The sequence below is a fragment of the Rattus norvegicus genome, chromosome 4, assembly GCF_021556685.1.
Source record: "Rattus norvegicus strain SHRSP/BbbUtx chromosome 4, alternate assembly SHRSP_T2T, whole genome shotgun sequence".
In the NCBI taxonomy this organism is placed as follows: Eukaryota; Metazoa; Chordata; class Mammalia; order Rodentia; family Muridae; genus Rattus; species Rattus norvegicus.
Window position 1 is genome coordinate 84,533,344 of NC_141537.1, and position 15,704 is coordinate 84,549,047.

Here is a 15,704-nt window from a genome sequence, read left to right on the forward strand (position 1 = left end):
TTTCCAAAAATGATTAAAAATACTTTGAAATTATTTAAAAATTGCAGATAATGGCCAGGGAATGAATGACTCAAGTGGCATGTGAAAAGTTTATCTGTCCCACTCTTCCTGAGTCATGAGTCACCCCTTGGTCCAGCATCCAGTAAAAATTGGGCAGATGCCAAGGACTGTGATGGTATCTGTGGCCAATGCTGCAGCAGAAGGCTGTGTTGATGTCTGTGATCTGTACTGCCACCAGAGACCATACTGAAGTCCTTAGCACATGTTGATGCTGGGGACTATATGGATGTCCGTGGTCCATGCTATCACCAGAAGCTATGCCCACAAGCCATGCTCCTGACTGTAAAAGGCAGGGAAGCCACTTTTGCCATAGCATCAATGACTGCAGACTCACAGTTAAGAAAGAAGGACATGAAAGCTTTGGTGACAATTCTGATCCCCACCCAACACCCATCCCCACGCCCCCAGTCCCCTAAACAGTAACAGCCTAGACAGGAAACCATCAACGAGAAGTCTTAAAAATTGTGCTAAGGCTCATGGGACAGACCTTTGACTGTCGCTCATGGGTCTTTCCCCATCCCGACAGAATGCAGGCTGGTGAGATTGGAGAGATGGAGGATATACTCCCTGAGGGAGCACAGCTCCACGTTCATCGGAACAGCAGAGCCCAACTTACTCTCTGCAGGGGACCTGCTTGCCCATGACCTGCCCCTGTCCATGACCTTATCCCTGCTATTGGAGAAGCTGAAGATAAAGAAAATCAGCAAGTGACCAATGGTCCAAACCAGCAGTCTGCCCGCCATGGATTCCTATAGACAGTGTGACACACACACACACACACACACACACACACACACACACACACACACACGGTCCCTTAATGCTGTTTCACAAGATGGCAGAGACCAAGGCAGGTGAAGCACAAATTGAGAATCCCTGAGCCATCCACCAAGCAGAGCAGTGCTGAGTGACCCTGGCTCCAAGGCACGTTCGCCGCCAGCAGAGTGACCTTAAGGATTAATGACCATTCAAAAACAAGACAGAAAAGCACACCTACAACCTTACCAACACCAAAGAAACATCTAAGCAGTAAAACAGAAGACTAATAAACATTTGGACATTAGAATGTTCACTGCTATTCTCTACAAAACTCACAACTGCAAAGGGGAGGAGCCAGCAGGTGTCCATCAAGCTGCATCCTGGGAACCTGCATGGGCAGGAGAGCAGCCTCTCAGTTTCAGCAACCTAGTGCTTTATCACTTTTTCCTGGTTTTTCCTGTTTTGGTAATATGAATTAAAAGAAGAAATGTTAATACCACATGGGTATTGCCTCAGCCAAAGAAATCTGAAATATATAGCAAATATTCTTTTCCTTCGTTGTTTATTTTGGATGCTGGTGCTAAACCTCCAAGTGTTTTAAGAAGAGATTTTATGCCCTTATTTATTTCCTAGGATGAGGGGAGGACATTTTCACTTTCTTACATAGCTCTCTCTCTGAAATGTGCAGTAACAAGTTCCTCAAAAATAAAATTTTTACCTTCAAAGGAAAAAAAATTGCGGTAAGGATCCTGAGGTGTAGCTCTCCACAATCAAGGGCTTCTGGGGGGAGGAGGAGGGGGTGAAGGTGGGGAAAGACTCTAAGGAGCTGACCACTGGGAGTGGGACCAGTGAATTTATAAACAACACAAATCAGGAAGAAAAAAACCTACAGCAGAGATCCGAAAGCAGGGCTCCACACAGAAGGGGAGTGTGTGAACAGACCCGTGAGCTGGGTACAAAGAGCAGGAGGTAGAAGATGGTGTCATTGGGGAAGCTGGAAGGTGAGGTTAGATAGGTACAGGTGTGCCCAATCTTTTGGTGTTCACACTCGATAACTATGCTATTGAGTTCCAAATATATCACATAAAAACCTCAGAATGTTTAAAGCAAGTTCATCGTTTTTTAATTAAAACTTTTTACACAACATATTGTGATTGTTTTTCCTACTCCTCCAAGCCTTCCCAGCTCTTAGGTGGCATTTATAGACGCCCTTTCTCACCGTGACCCATGGCCTCCCAGCGGCGTGTTGGACAGGCCAAGTGGGCTGTATAGGCCTTGAGGAAGAAGTTGGAAGGTACTGGAGGGCTTTGTGCAGGGTGACTGCATCTCTCTGACCTTTCACCAGGGTTACTTTGCAGCTGTAGTGGGAACAGACCATACAGAAGCCAAGAGAGGAGTTGGGAGGAGCAGCTGGAGGCTAAGAGTGGGCCCGACACAGTGACAAGCCATGAATGGGGGCCTGGCGGGGTCAGAGTAAAGCTGAAGGCCAAACCAACAGGTGGCTATGCGGATTAAAGAAGAGTCAGAGATAAACTTGCCACCAGGGCCCAGCGAGCAGGACAACGGGGACACACGGGAAGGAAGAACAAAGCCAGGCTTTCAGTGCTCAAGGTTATTTCCATGGAGTTGCAAGATGAAGACTTTGTGACCTTTCCAGATCTCAGGATGGTCACATCCCATTGACAGTGTACAGAGGAACAAGGAGCAGCTTTCAGGGGAGCACCCCACAGGGTTGGCCTGGATCTGAGTCCCCTTTAGGATGCAGTGGTTTCTGCTGACATTCTCTAAATGTCAAAGGGACGGGTCAATAATCAATCAATCAGCAGACACAGTCTGCATGGGTGTCGCCGTTAGCCTTAGAAAATAAATAGGTGCTGTGACTGTCCTCTATCCCAGTAATCAGACACCGAAAAAGAGAATTAGCCCAAGACCCCACAGCAGGCCATCTAATCAGGGCTTAAAGTTCCAAGGTGCTTAGTGCTCCACACAACCAGAGGCTCCCACACAGCCAGAGGCTCCCACACAGCCAGAGGCTCCCACACAGCCAGAGGCTCCCATACAGCCAGAGGCTCCCACACAGCCAGAGGCTCTGAGGAGAGAGCTCTCAGACTCCTTCCTGAGACTGCAGCACAGTTCACAATCTATTCCTCTGTGCCGGGCTTCCTGAGGCCTGGCCACTAAGCTGCTTAGGTCTGCCCTCATTCCTTGGATAACTAACTACCTCCTAGGACAGAGCAAAGAAAGAGAGATTGGTTTTCTTTTCCTTTTTTTTAATGAGTTAGTAAGATTTTCACCTTCTAAGTTTATTCAATCTAATAAGCTTTCAATTTTAGAACAGATTCTTTCCCACTACAGCTCTGTAACAAGTTGACAGTATCTGGCCATAAAGAAACATTGTCTCACATGCCCTTCTGCAGACAGAGGAATGGGGGGCTCCTTTCTTAGACTAGGTTAAAAGCAGCTGCCGGAAGGTTCCTGCCTGAGGTTATCTAACCTTAATTCCCTTAAAAGCACTGTGAGGTTGACCCTATGTGGGGACAGTGGTGAATCCTGTGATCCCCACTCTGAGTGTGAGCCATGATTCCATCCTTCGAGGGCAGCTGAGCAGCAGTAGTAGACAATAAAGATGGATGTCAGAGCCGGAACCCTGCCTGGGTCTTCAGAGTAAAAAGAGACTAGTATCCAGGACACACAGGGAGGTTGGGCTGTCTCTCTTTTTATTTACGTACAGGGCATGGGACCAGTAAAGTTCTATGGATGTGTAGGGGAATACAAGGATTCTCTGATACAGTTCAATCCAGACAGGACAGAGGTTCCTGGAAGGAAAATGGACACAGAACTCGGTAACCCTTAAAGCTCAGCTTCCAAGGAATGCCTTGTCCCAACTGCTGTGGGACTTGATGTGAATTTCCATGCCATCTTTTTTTGTTTCTTGTTTTTGTTTTTCCTTTCCCCAATGGCTTCCCCAGCAGAGCCCTGTCTTTCCCCTCACATTGATCAGTGGCTCCCCTTCACCTCACACCTCACAGAACCCGGTGTTATCTACATGGCTCCCTCTCTCCCTGTGAGTCCTCTCACTTCTTTCTTGTGACATTTCAGGAGCTAGCTTTATCACAATGCCCCAAGGGAGTATAGCAGGGTAGCAGAGAGAGGCTGCAAGCTCTCAGAGATCAAACTGTACGCACCAACGTTAATTAAATTTTACATGGGACTTTTTTTTTGTTAATATGGAATAAGCAAGACAAGATCTTGAGCTTTTCTTAAATTCTAAACTGACAAGTTGTAAAGCCTCTTTTGAAAAGGTTAAGTTCCTAGCATGTTGATTAGTCTCATTTATTAACAGGCAGAGCCCTCTGGGTACTTGTCTTTCAATTATTAAATTTATAAGAACTAAGAAGGGATATGGTGAGGTTTATTCTACCCAGAGATCAGCCCAGTTGTCTGCACTCAGAGGAGGAGCTATCAATAATTAATGACTTATGAGTAATAATGAACTTATGTGTAGTTATTTTAAAAATACAATTAAGAGAAAACTGTACTCTATTTTCAAAATATATAATTATTAACTTGTAGAGGATAATAATGTAGAAAATATACACCAAAATTTTGATACCTTGCTCAACAAGATTAAAAAGAAAGCACAAATGCAAACAAACACACAAAACAACCCACAGTACAGCATCCTTGTACCGTTGAGTGCATGTGGAGACTTATTTCCAGATCCCAAGTCCTCATTGTTTGAGAGTAACTGGGGCAAAGTTACCCTCATGACCCCTTTGTATCTTGTGTCCCCTCACTGGACAAAAGGCAATAGTTACCATAATGTTTGTTTTGTGGAACTGTTATCACTAGATAATAAAATAATGTCTATAAAGTACTAACACACCATGTTTAGCCAATGCTACTATTCTCATAGCCATTTATCCCAGGCCACATGTCTATGAGCATGAGCGTCTCTGCAAGAAACAGCAGTTACAATAGTAAACTAATTGCAATGCGTACGAGACAGCATTCACCATATGAAACCAGACTTTGCCTTCTCCATCCTTCTCTCTTCCCGCACAAAAGAGGCAAGTGAAGACCAAAAGAGGCAACAAGAAAAACAGTCATATGGTAGAAGTATTCTGACTCAATTTCATTTTTTTTATAATCAAAAAAGTCACTCAGAGGTACCCTCACCATAGAACTGAAAACAGGAAAGGATGGACATGACTGTGTAAGATGGTCCAGGCTAGACACAACTGTGTAAGATGACCTAGGCTAGACACAACTGTGTAAGATGGCCTAGGCTAGACACAACTGTATAAGATGGCCTAGGCTAGACACAACTGTATAAGATGGCCTAGGCTAGACACAACTGTATAAGATGGCCTTTCCTGCCCAGTTCCCCAACATCCCATGGGGAGGTAGAGCCTTCTCTGAACAAAACTTCACACCTAAAAAGAGAAGTGTTTTTCAAGGGCTACCACTATGCTGTAAGCAGCTATACCCTTTCTGGCCCTGGCAGAGCAGCCTTGCCCATCATCAAATCTCATACACAGACACAGAATTATCAACCAGCACACAAAGTCCTTCAGTAGGACGAGACAAAAAAAGTTCACCCGAATGAGATGTCCCCCATAAGTCTCAGGCATTTGGCTACTTTGTCCTCAACTGGTGGCTCTTTAGGGAACAGTTGTGACTTTGCTGGAGGAAGTTTGTCACTAAGAATAGACTTTGAAGTTTCCAAGGAGCTCGAAGGACAATAGTTCTAAAGCAATGAGGACTATGGATGCACAGTACAAGAGGCTTCAGAGAGAAACAATGTTAACAACTGGGCCAGAGACCATTTTTGTGATATTTTGACAAAGAATGTGGCTGTCTTCTGCCACTGGGCTAAGATTTTTCTGAAGCTAAACCGAAAAGTATTGAATCATTTTCCTTGGCAGAGGAGATTTCAAGACAGCCTAATACTGACTCTATGGTTCAGTTACTAGTCAATGCCCGACTACAACAAACAAGAGTAAGTGATGCAAACAAACAAACAAAGAGACCAGGGAATGGAATGTTGGAGACAAGGCTTGTGCTGAAAGAGCTACAGAGATTATAGAGAGGCCTGATATGCATTAGAATAAGGGGAGAGATGTCCTCAGGACAAGACTTTACCCACTTAATCTTCTAACTTGTAAGAAGAAAAAGCCTGCTCAATTTTATGCTTCTCAAATGCAGCAACAGATCAAAGGTGGTTTGAATGTGATTCATGGGAGCCAAGGTCTTGGAAATGTACTTTCTTAACTGGATATTTGATGACAATCAACCAAGAAGAAGAGTTTTCCTTCTATGAAAGAAGAAAAGATGTCAATATTTGAGTAGCCAGTTAACTTTTGGCTGCTGGGATGTTTTCAAGAAGTAAGCACAGTAAATGGATAGGAGGAATCTATTCATAAGTACTAAGAGTAGCAAGAAAAATTTCTCTCCCAACAGAGAGACTGCTATGTACCAAGCATAATATTATTAAACAAGAAAGGATCCCAGTGCTGAGTGCCAGGATTTCAGGTTGATAGGACAAGGAGAACCAAGGGTAGTTCATGAGCAAAGGGCAAGAGTTGAGAATGGTCATGAACTTCTCAACAACACTGAGGTGAGAAGACCCAGGGCAGCTCTGACAAAGATACAGAACTGTCATCCAAGAGTTTCATATCTGAAGATGCATCATTACCCAATGTGAGTGAAGTTCAGCTGTGGGAGGTGCTGAGGAAGTAGCCAAGAAAGAAGAGAGAACACAGAGATGGGAGAGCCGCACTGAGGAAGAGAGGGAATCCCCAGAGTGCATCTTCTCCCTTCCCTAGAGTCTGGGGGACAAAATGGATAGAGTATTGAAAGCAGATCTGAAAAACTACCAGAGGATTAAAAACAATGTAGCCACAGAGCCAAAGCATATTAAGTAAATATAGGAAACCGCAACCTCAGGTGCCAAGTCCTTCTCACCATGATGAAAAAGGGGTGAAAATTTAATTAACAAGAAACCAGGCTTGTGCATATTTTTGAAATATGAAAAAATACGAATACAGATGAAAGATTAAAAACCTAAGAGTTAAAAGTAGCTGAAAGTGCAGAAGAGGAGCTCTGCGCAGTATCTGTTGTTCTGATTTTAGAAATAACTCTCTCCCCTTGATAACAACCATGTGATTGTTCTCTTAGCTTACTCACTCTGTACTAATGCCACCCCACCCTCCTCTGGGGCTGGAAGAATGAGATAGTAAATGAAAAACACCAACAGGTACACCTGAGTTAAGCTTACCTATCAACACACCTGTGATATTATCCTATAGATTCTAGGAATTTTAATCTTAGCACCCATTTTAATTCTTTTATTATCTTTGAAAAGTAGATTTCTCTCCTGTCTGTCTGTCTGTCTGTCTGTCTCTCTCAGACAGAGACAGACAGAGAGACAGACAGAGACAGAGACAGAGAGAGACAGACAGAGAGGCAGAGAGAGGGACGGAGACAGAAACACAGACAGAGAACACTTACATGCACACCACACCCAGATGACATTTCTGACTAGTTTCTTTGATTCAGTTTGAAGGCTTTAGAATCTGAGATACACTGGAATGGCTTATTAAACACAGACTGCTAAATTCCTAGTCCTTGGAAACCCAGTTTTAACTGGGGATGAGAGGGGAGGAAAGCCCAGTTGCCCTCATAAGTTAAGTGTAGGGGGAAAAAATCTGTCAGTCTGAATGAGGGGAGGAGACAACTGAGGTAACGTCTTGCCTGAGATGAGCAGTTTTTGGAAACTCACCATTCAAGGTTGTCACTGGGAACCAAGCTTCTTCAAAGAAGTCTGTTTCTTGGCTGACAAAAGACAAGAGCACCTGGGTCTGTTCTTTCGCACTTGTCCAAGAACCATGGGATTTCCTTCTGTGCCAGCTGTCTCCTGAAGAGCAGTCGATGGAGGAATTGTAGGAAGCTTTTCTCTCCTTTCAAGCAATTGAAGAGGCACTGGGCCTTGTAAGTGTGTAAAACTGAGCATTCTAAGAGCCCTTCTCCCCTACTTTACAAGCTAAGCTGGGGTCCAGTGCTGGCCTCAATCAGGAGAAAAAACAGAGAGAGTTCATTCTGCGATTATAATTGAGCCCCACAACCTTTCTGTTTTGCTAGCTTGCAACTTGACAGGTAGAGCTATTACCTAATTGAAAGGGTCAAAGCTGGGGCCCTGGCAGGCCTAGCAAGTTAGGTCCAACACCTGTCCTAAATGAACCAATTAGACAGATGCATAATAGTGAAAAGCAGAGAAAGTCCATTTCATCAATGTGAGCACATAGAGAAGGGGTACGGGAAAAGCCTAGTCACTCAGCCTCCACATCCATTCTGGAATCCTGATACAAGATTTCGGCTTGAAACAGATATGAGTAGACCAGTGAGATGGCTTATCAGGTAAAGACACTTGCCACCAGGCCTAAGGTGGCACTTCCCAGGACCAACATGAAGAACTGATTCTTCAGGTTGTCCTATGACCTTCATATGTACATGCATGATACGATGTGTGTGCACACACACACACGCACACACGCACGCACACACACACACACACACACACACACACACCATTCTGGAGGAACAGAGAGTAAGAGAAATGCCTAGCACTAGGCAGTTCTGGTCAAGGTGTGGCCCTGTCCAGTGCTGTGTGAGAAGTTTCTCATCAGGAGAAGTTCCTCCTCTGGCTGGCAGCAGGCTTTAGCCTTTCCCTTCCTCTAGCATCAGCCCCCTGGGGAGATTCCAATTCCTTGGGTATCATTGATTAATGATAGCTAAAGGGAGGGGCACAGTCCTCCCTTTCAGAGCATCGTCATCACTGCCAGGAGGGCTACCATGCCACACCATTTTATTTCCTGAACACAGACTTTTCATTTACTAGTGAGTGCGAGCCCCCAGCTTTACCCAAAATCAACACTGGAGTTTACAATAAAGTATCCTCAACAGCAACGTCACTTCTAGGAGTGGACTGCAAAAAACTCTAGATTCCTGAGTCCCATATTCCTACCACTGACTAATGACACAGAAATCTGCCTAAAATGTAGTGTGGGATGACAAGTGCAGAGCATGTGTGTATATGTATGTTATATAGATAGAGGTGTACATGTGTGAACACATATGTGATATAGGTGGAGGTGTGCATGTGTGTACATATATGTTATACAGATGGAGATGTGTACACTTATATAGATGGAGGTATGCATGTATATACATGTATGTGATGTAGATGGAAGTGTGCATGTGTGTACATGTATGTTATATAGATGGAGGAGTCCATGTGGGTACAGGTATGTTATATAAATGAGGTGTGCATGTGGGTACATGCATGTTATACAGATGGAGATGTGAATGCTTATATAATATAGTTGCAGGTATGCATGTATATACATGTATGTGATATAGATGGAAGTGTGTGTGTACATGTATGTTATACAGATTGAGGTGTGCATGTGTGTATATATATGTTATATAAATAGAGGAGTTCATGTTATATAGATGGAGTTGTGTTTATATACAATATAACTATGGATAATTTGTAATTTTCTTTATTTTCCTTTTTTTTTGTCTAAAGGAGCCAAGGCACATATACTGTTTCATCACTGAAAACAAAGCATACCTTAAGTGCAATTTTTTCTATTTGAAGCAAAGGGAGCTATGATGTCCACCTTCCTGGGGAGAACGAAGAGGAATAGGAAAAGGACTTGGTGATGGAGTCACCAAAAGGTTATTAGTTCTCTTTGTGTTAGTGTAATGGAGCCCCTGATGCTGGGTAATGTACAAGTAAAGTGAGTTCATTTGGCTCATGATCCTGGTGTCTGGGGAGTCTACACAGCATGGTCAGCACGGCCCATGCGCTGTCACAACATGGTGGATGTTCTGAAACAGATACATACCAAGAGATCACATGTTGAGAGCGCTGTGTCTCTTGCTCTTTAACAACAGCCCACTCTGTGAAAGTAAATTCATTCTGTGAAGCTAACTGATTCCTTCACCTGGGTGGTCATGTCCAATCTCTTTCCACCAAGTCCCACCTTTTAAAGAGCCTGCTGCCCTTTAAACCTCATCACACTGGGAACCAAGCATTCGTGCCAGGAAACGTTAGGGACCATGAGCATCCAAGCACAGCAGAAGTGTTTGCTGCTCATTTTCAGAAGATGCTCAGGACATGGTGGTGAGGAACCACAGCTGGCGGGAAGGTAAGACCTACCTGATCACTCTTTGCCTTCACCATCATTGTCATCGTGGAGGACTTTGTCCACCTAGCTCCTCTCCTCTTCAAGACAATGGGCACTTCTCTACTTCCCCATATGCATCAACATTATCCTGCAGACCTCTGCTCTGTGGAGATGAACTAGAGGTCACATCCTAGACACCCCCAGTCCTGTGCAGGGTCTCTTCAGAGTCACGGGTTATTTCATTCTTCAGTCGACCTTTTCAGCCATTCCATCTGCCTTGTTCACTAAGGGCCTCCTGCCTACTCTACCTTCACCTGGTGAAGCGCGCTGAGTTATTGTCATCTCTTTCAGGAGTTCCCATGACACAGTGACGTCTTGCCTCACTGTGGAACACTGGTGGGGTTCTCCACTGGACTGGCGCTTTGTGTGTCCATAAGTAACTCTCTTCATACAACCATGTCTACAACATGGGCCAGCACTGTGAGAAAAACACAGGGCTCATCTTATATTTGCATTTTCCACCTGTGAGAAGTGTGAGGAGGAGACCAAGGCCCTCTCTTGAAGAGCTGAGTGACCAAGATCTGGGCGTGGCACCTAATGGACCAATATTTCTGAGAAAGGAGCTGTCCCTCTCCACTGACGCCGATAAGTGGCACTTTAATGCAACATTATGAGGTGCCATTGTTATCTGCTATGCAGGGCTTCTGAGAACAGTCAATTCTCAGAGATGCCACAAGCAGCTTGTCTGTTTTAGGGAGTATGAGTACAGGGAGTCCTAAGACTGAACAATCTAGAGTGTGCCTGTGTAACCTTGGACTACTGCTTCATCATAACATTTGGTTTCTGTGCTGATGTTGTTTGTAAATTTTCTCCAGTATAAAGAAAAATGTTACACAGGAGAGATTTGACTCAAGGCTACAGAAGGGAGAGTCCATGGGTTATCAACTTGCTATGGTTTCATAGCATTCCTGTGCAATTGGAGCCGTCTCACAGAGAGAGAGCGAGAGAGAGAGAGAGAGAGAGAGAGAGAGAGAGAGAGAGAGAGAGGAGGGGAGGGGAAGGAGGGGGGAGGGAGAGAGAGCATCTACACTAGCTGGCTTGACACCTCCAAGATTATACAGAATTTTCTCTGGATGTGTAATTTTTTTGTTAGCTTACTAATTCAAGAATTGAGTGTTGGCTTATTCTGTGGTTTTTGACATGCGAGGTACTAGTGGCCCTCAGTGGCATTTCTGCCTTCAAGAATACAGATCAGTAAATCTGCCAAACCATGCTCTAGGTGTGGAAATAGGACAGAGGAGGGGGATCTTATATACTAAAGGCCTGATCTACCATGAGGGCCCCAAAGGCTTTCTCAAAGGAAGGTGTATCATAGGAAGAAGATATTCTTGAGAAAGTAAGGAACAGGGAGATGTGACAAAAAAAATGGCCTTGGTGGAGGTGGTCAGAGAGCATATGGTAAGCCCAAGGGCTTAGCTGAGATCTTGTATAGTTTTAGGAGTACGAGGCAGAAGATGAGAAGGGGCTGGCCCTGGAGCCTACTCTATAGATAGTACCAAATTCTTTGGGCTTTGTCCCAAGAGTAGAAGGGAATGACTAATGCTTGCGAAGAAGACAAGTTAGAAGATGCAAGTTGTACTTGAGAAGGCTTGGTATGATTTCAGGGAAAGGAGCCCTGGAGCCCTGGAGCTCTGGAGACCTGTAAGCCTAGGTTGAAGATGGTGACAAGAGACCAGACATGAACTCCAACAATGGCCCCAGAAGTTGGCAAGGAGCAGAAGGTGTGTGGGAGGCAGAATGTGACAGATCAGATGGCAGGGGTAAAATCAGTGAGACGATAGGGCAGGCTCTCCTAGGGGTTCCGACTCTACTCAGTTCAGGAGGAACAAGTACAAGATTTCTGTTTGTGTTCCTGAATTCACCTCTTCTTATAGGACCCGGAGAAGAATTTCTTTGCTATATGGTTACTCTTGTTAACACTGAGGGGAATAGACAAACTGTCTTAGTTTGCTTTCTGTTGCTGTGATAAATACCACGACCAAAGCAACTTGGGAAGGAAAGGGTTCATTTAGCTTACATATTAAAGTCCATCATCCAACTGAAGGCAGAGGCCATGGGGAAATGTTGCTTGCTGGCTTGCTTCCATAGCTTATAAAACTCAGAGCCACATTCCCAGGAATGGCACTTCTTAGAGTGGGCAGGGCCCTCCCACCTCATTCATCAGTCAAGAAAGTGCTCCATGGACAGGCCAATCTGCTGGAGTCATTGTCTCCATTGAGATTCCTCTTCCCAAGTGTCAGGTTGAAACATAACTAACCAGCACATGAACGATCGGAGAGCCTGGGCCACTGCATATTCTTCTGAGCAATGGATGAAGTTTGCAAGTTGCCGACATCTTTGACAATACTTGCCATGTTTCATTAAGGCTCTCTTTGTGGGTGTGACTTAGTGTCTCATGATGGTCCTCAGGTCATTTTTATGCTACTGACTTACAAAATTAAAACTGATCATTCACAAAAAGACTGTGACATATTCAGAACACCTTAGTTTGTACCGTTCCCAAACTGGAAACAACCCAAGTGTCCACTAACAAGCACTGGTCTCTCCATACAATGAAACACTAATTGGCAGCAAAAACAAAACAAAACAAACAAACAAACAAAACAAGCCATGCAGAACATATGATCAAGTCATAAGTTATCATATGTGGTTAGAGCATATAAAATTCTAGAAAAGACAAAACTGGCTGCCAGATCTGTGGCTTTCCTGGGCTAGGTAATGACCTGTGACAGAGTTACACATGAGAATCTGCCTGGCTGACAGAAACAGTTCTTCTGTTGACCAAGATTGTGGGCACCTCAGAATGTACATTAAACCCAAAATGAGTGGAATTTGTTTATATAAAGACATTTTTCCATAAGGTTCTTGAGTTTTGTCTTAGACATGTGGAATTCCTTTCAGACTCTCTCTTCTCTGACTGCCTCCTTCCCAGATCCTGGCATTACTGATGTCTGTGGATCCACAAAGGCCCAACTTGGTGTCAGCGCCTCCCTCCTCCACCAGGCTGCCCCCTGCAGGCTCTTCACTTCCGTTCTGTACCAGCTCTCCAACCAGGATGTGCTTACCCTTCACACAATTCTCCTCTCACCCTCCTGTCAGCTAAGCTGCTGCTTCCAGGAGGACAGAGCTGCTGCGACTCTGTCTTCGTTCTCTAAGCTTTTGCCGTGTAGTCATTCGTTTGTAAATATTTGACAAGGTGATGTGAACACATGCTGCGAACTGCCTGGGTTTCCTGGGTACTTTCCTCCTAAAGACCCCACGGAGCTGCAGGACTGACATAAACATACACCTGCAAGTGAGTTACTGCAGGTGTTTGGCGAGCAAAGGGAGATGGGAAGGCTTGTTCTTCTCGAGTTACATTTTCTCATTAGAAACGTATGTAAGTGTAAGATTGGACCTCTAAACATTGTTCTTTTCCAAATAAGACTCTCCTATTTAGAAAGAAATGGGTAGTAAATAAATACTAGTAGTGTTCTTGAAGGGTCAAAAGGGAAAGAAAGAAAGAAAGAAAGAAAGAAAGAGAGAGAGAGAGAGAGAGAGAGAGAGAAAGAAAGAAAGAAAGAAAGAAAGAAAGAAAGAAAGAAAGAAAGAAAGGAAAGAAACCAACCCCCATATCAGTGGTTTATACAAACAGCATTTCTTTCATCTAACAGTCCAGAGTTGGACAGTTGCTTGGCTTTGTCTCGGTGCCTAGCAACACCACACTGTCTCCATCTTCTACTCTATCTATTGGAGACAGTGGTGGTGCCACATTAGTTGTTTCCTGATTGAAATATAGTTGTAACATCACTGGATACAGAAGCATAAAGAAAACAGGGAATGGAAGGGCAGAGACAGACAGACAGACAGACACAGACACACACACACACACACACACACACACACACACAGAGAGAGAGAGAGAGAGAGAGAGAGAGAGAGAGAGAGAGAGAGAGAGACAACTCCCACTTTCAGTTCATCAGGCCAACTGAGGTCACCAGGTAACTAGTGCCTTTACTAGCCGAGCCATCTATCCCTACTATATTAATTTTGATAAGGTTTGTTGTTTGTTATTGTTATTGTTGTTGTTTGAGGGGTTTTGCTTTGTTTTATCTTGGTAGTACGGGGAATTGAACTCAGCTAGACAAGTATGCTAAAGTCTAGGTGGTCAGGTAAGGTACTGGTACCTTAGTCTTTAACTGGACACCATTCTGAATTCTGTCCATAGAGAGAATGGGGAGAGCAGCTTAGCTATTTGGAACATGGCTCCCAGGGACTTAATCCTTTGGCAATGTCCAGAGGAAAAGACACAGGGAGTACCACATGTGCCACGAGACACTGAGCTCTTGAACACAAAAACTTCATGATGCTTTCAGCCCCAAATAGCCCCACTCTACCAACACCACTGCTTTGAATCAAGCATTTAAAAAGCTGAACTAGTATATCCTTCAGATATAGTCCAGCTGCAAGATAAATGACTATGTCTGTTCAACTAGTTTGTGCTTTGGGGCTCCATAGAAGACCTGGTGGGACTATGGAGTAACGAGAGTGAGGATTAACAACCGAAGACTGTCTTTGGCAATTGCTCGTACAGAATGGCTAGTGACTTTTAGTTGAAGTATACTCTTCATGTCTCATGTCTGGGATCATGTATTATCATTCTACACATAACCCCTTCTTCGCCTAAATCAAGAGAAAGTTGAATATTTGTCAGTACAAAAGTGAAAGACATAACTGAGTGTATTTTTTAAGGTTTGTTTATTTATTTTATGTGTGTATACTGTCACTATCCTCAGACACACTAGAAGAGGGCATCTGATCCCATTACAGATGGTTGTGAGCTGCCAAATGGTTGCTGGGAATTGAACTCAGGACCTCGGGAAGCGCAGTCATTGAGTGCTCTTAACCTCCGAGCCATCTCTGTGGCCCTCCTGAGTGTAATCCTTGCTATAACCATAAGCTTGTCAGGCTATAAACATAAGTAATTAGCAAAGTCGCCAAGGTCTACTGGGGATATAAACTTGGACCATGTGAATGGAGAGATAGGCTGCAATCCTGTGTGGTAGCCAGCTGCTGGCACTGACTCCCTCAAGTGTGCTCCCAGTACTGGAGCCAGGGCTTTGACAGTAGAGAGCCTGACGCCTTAGCTAGTGCACTGTAGGACCTCGCAGAGCAACAAGCTCACAAAAGAACCTCAAGCACTGAAGGACCAGTCAAGAGTCCAGCAGGACATCCTTATCTGGCAGGAATGCCTAAGATGTGAGAAACAGGAAATGCCAGCCTGAAGCAGCACCTGGAGCAGCACAGTGTCTACAGTAGCTTCCGACACCAATCTGCATCCTCCAAGCTCTGGACAGTGGGACAGTGAAGTGACACAGGGACTTGCTTGCCACCCAACTTCACTGGGAAGGCTTACTCTAGATTTCAAACCGCCTTCTTTCCCCTTTAGCCCCACCCGAAGCCCTACCTGCGCACCTCCCTGTGTTACCAGGATACCAGGATATTTTGAGCTCACCTTTCTCTGGGCGCAAGCTTTTCTGCCCATCCTACCCCCGCCCCCAGCTCTCTCCACCCACACACCCACCGCCGCCTTTCAAGCCCAGGTCTAAATTGGGTGTACAGGGATGTACTGGATGTCTTCTTGGCTCTGTA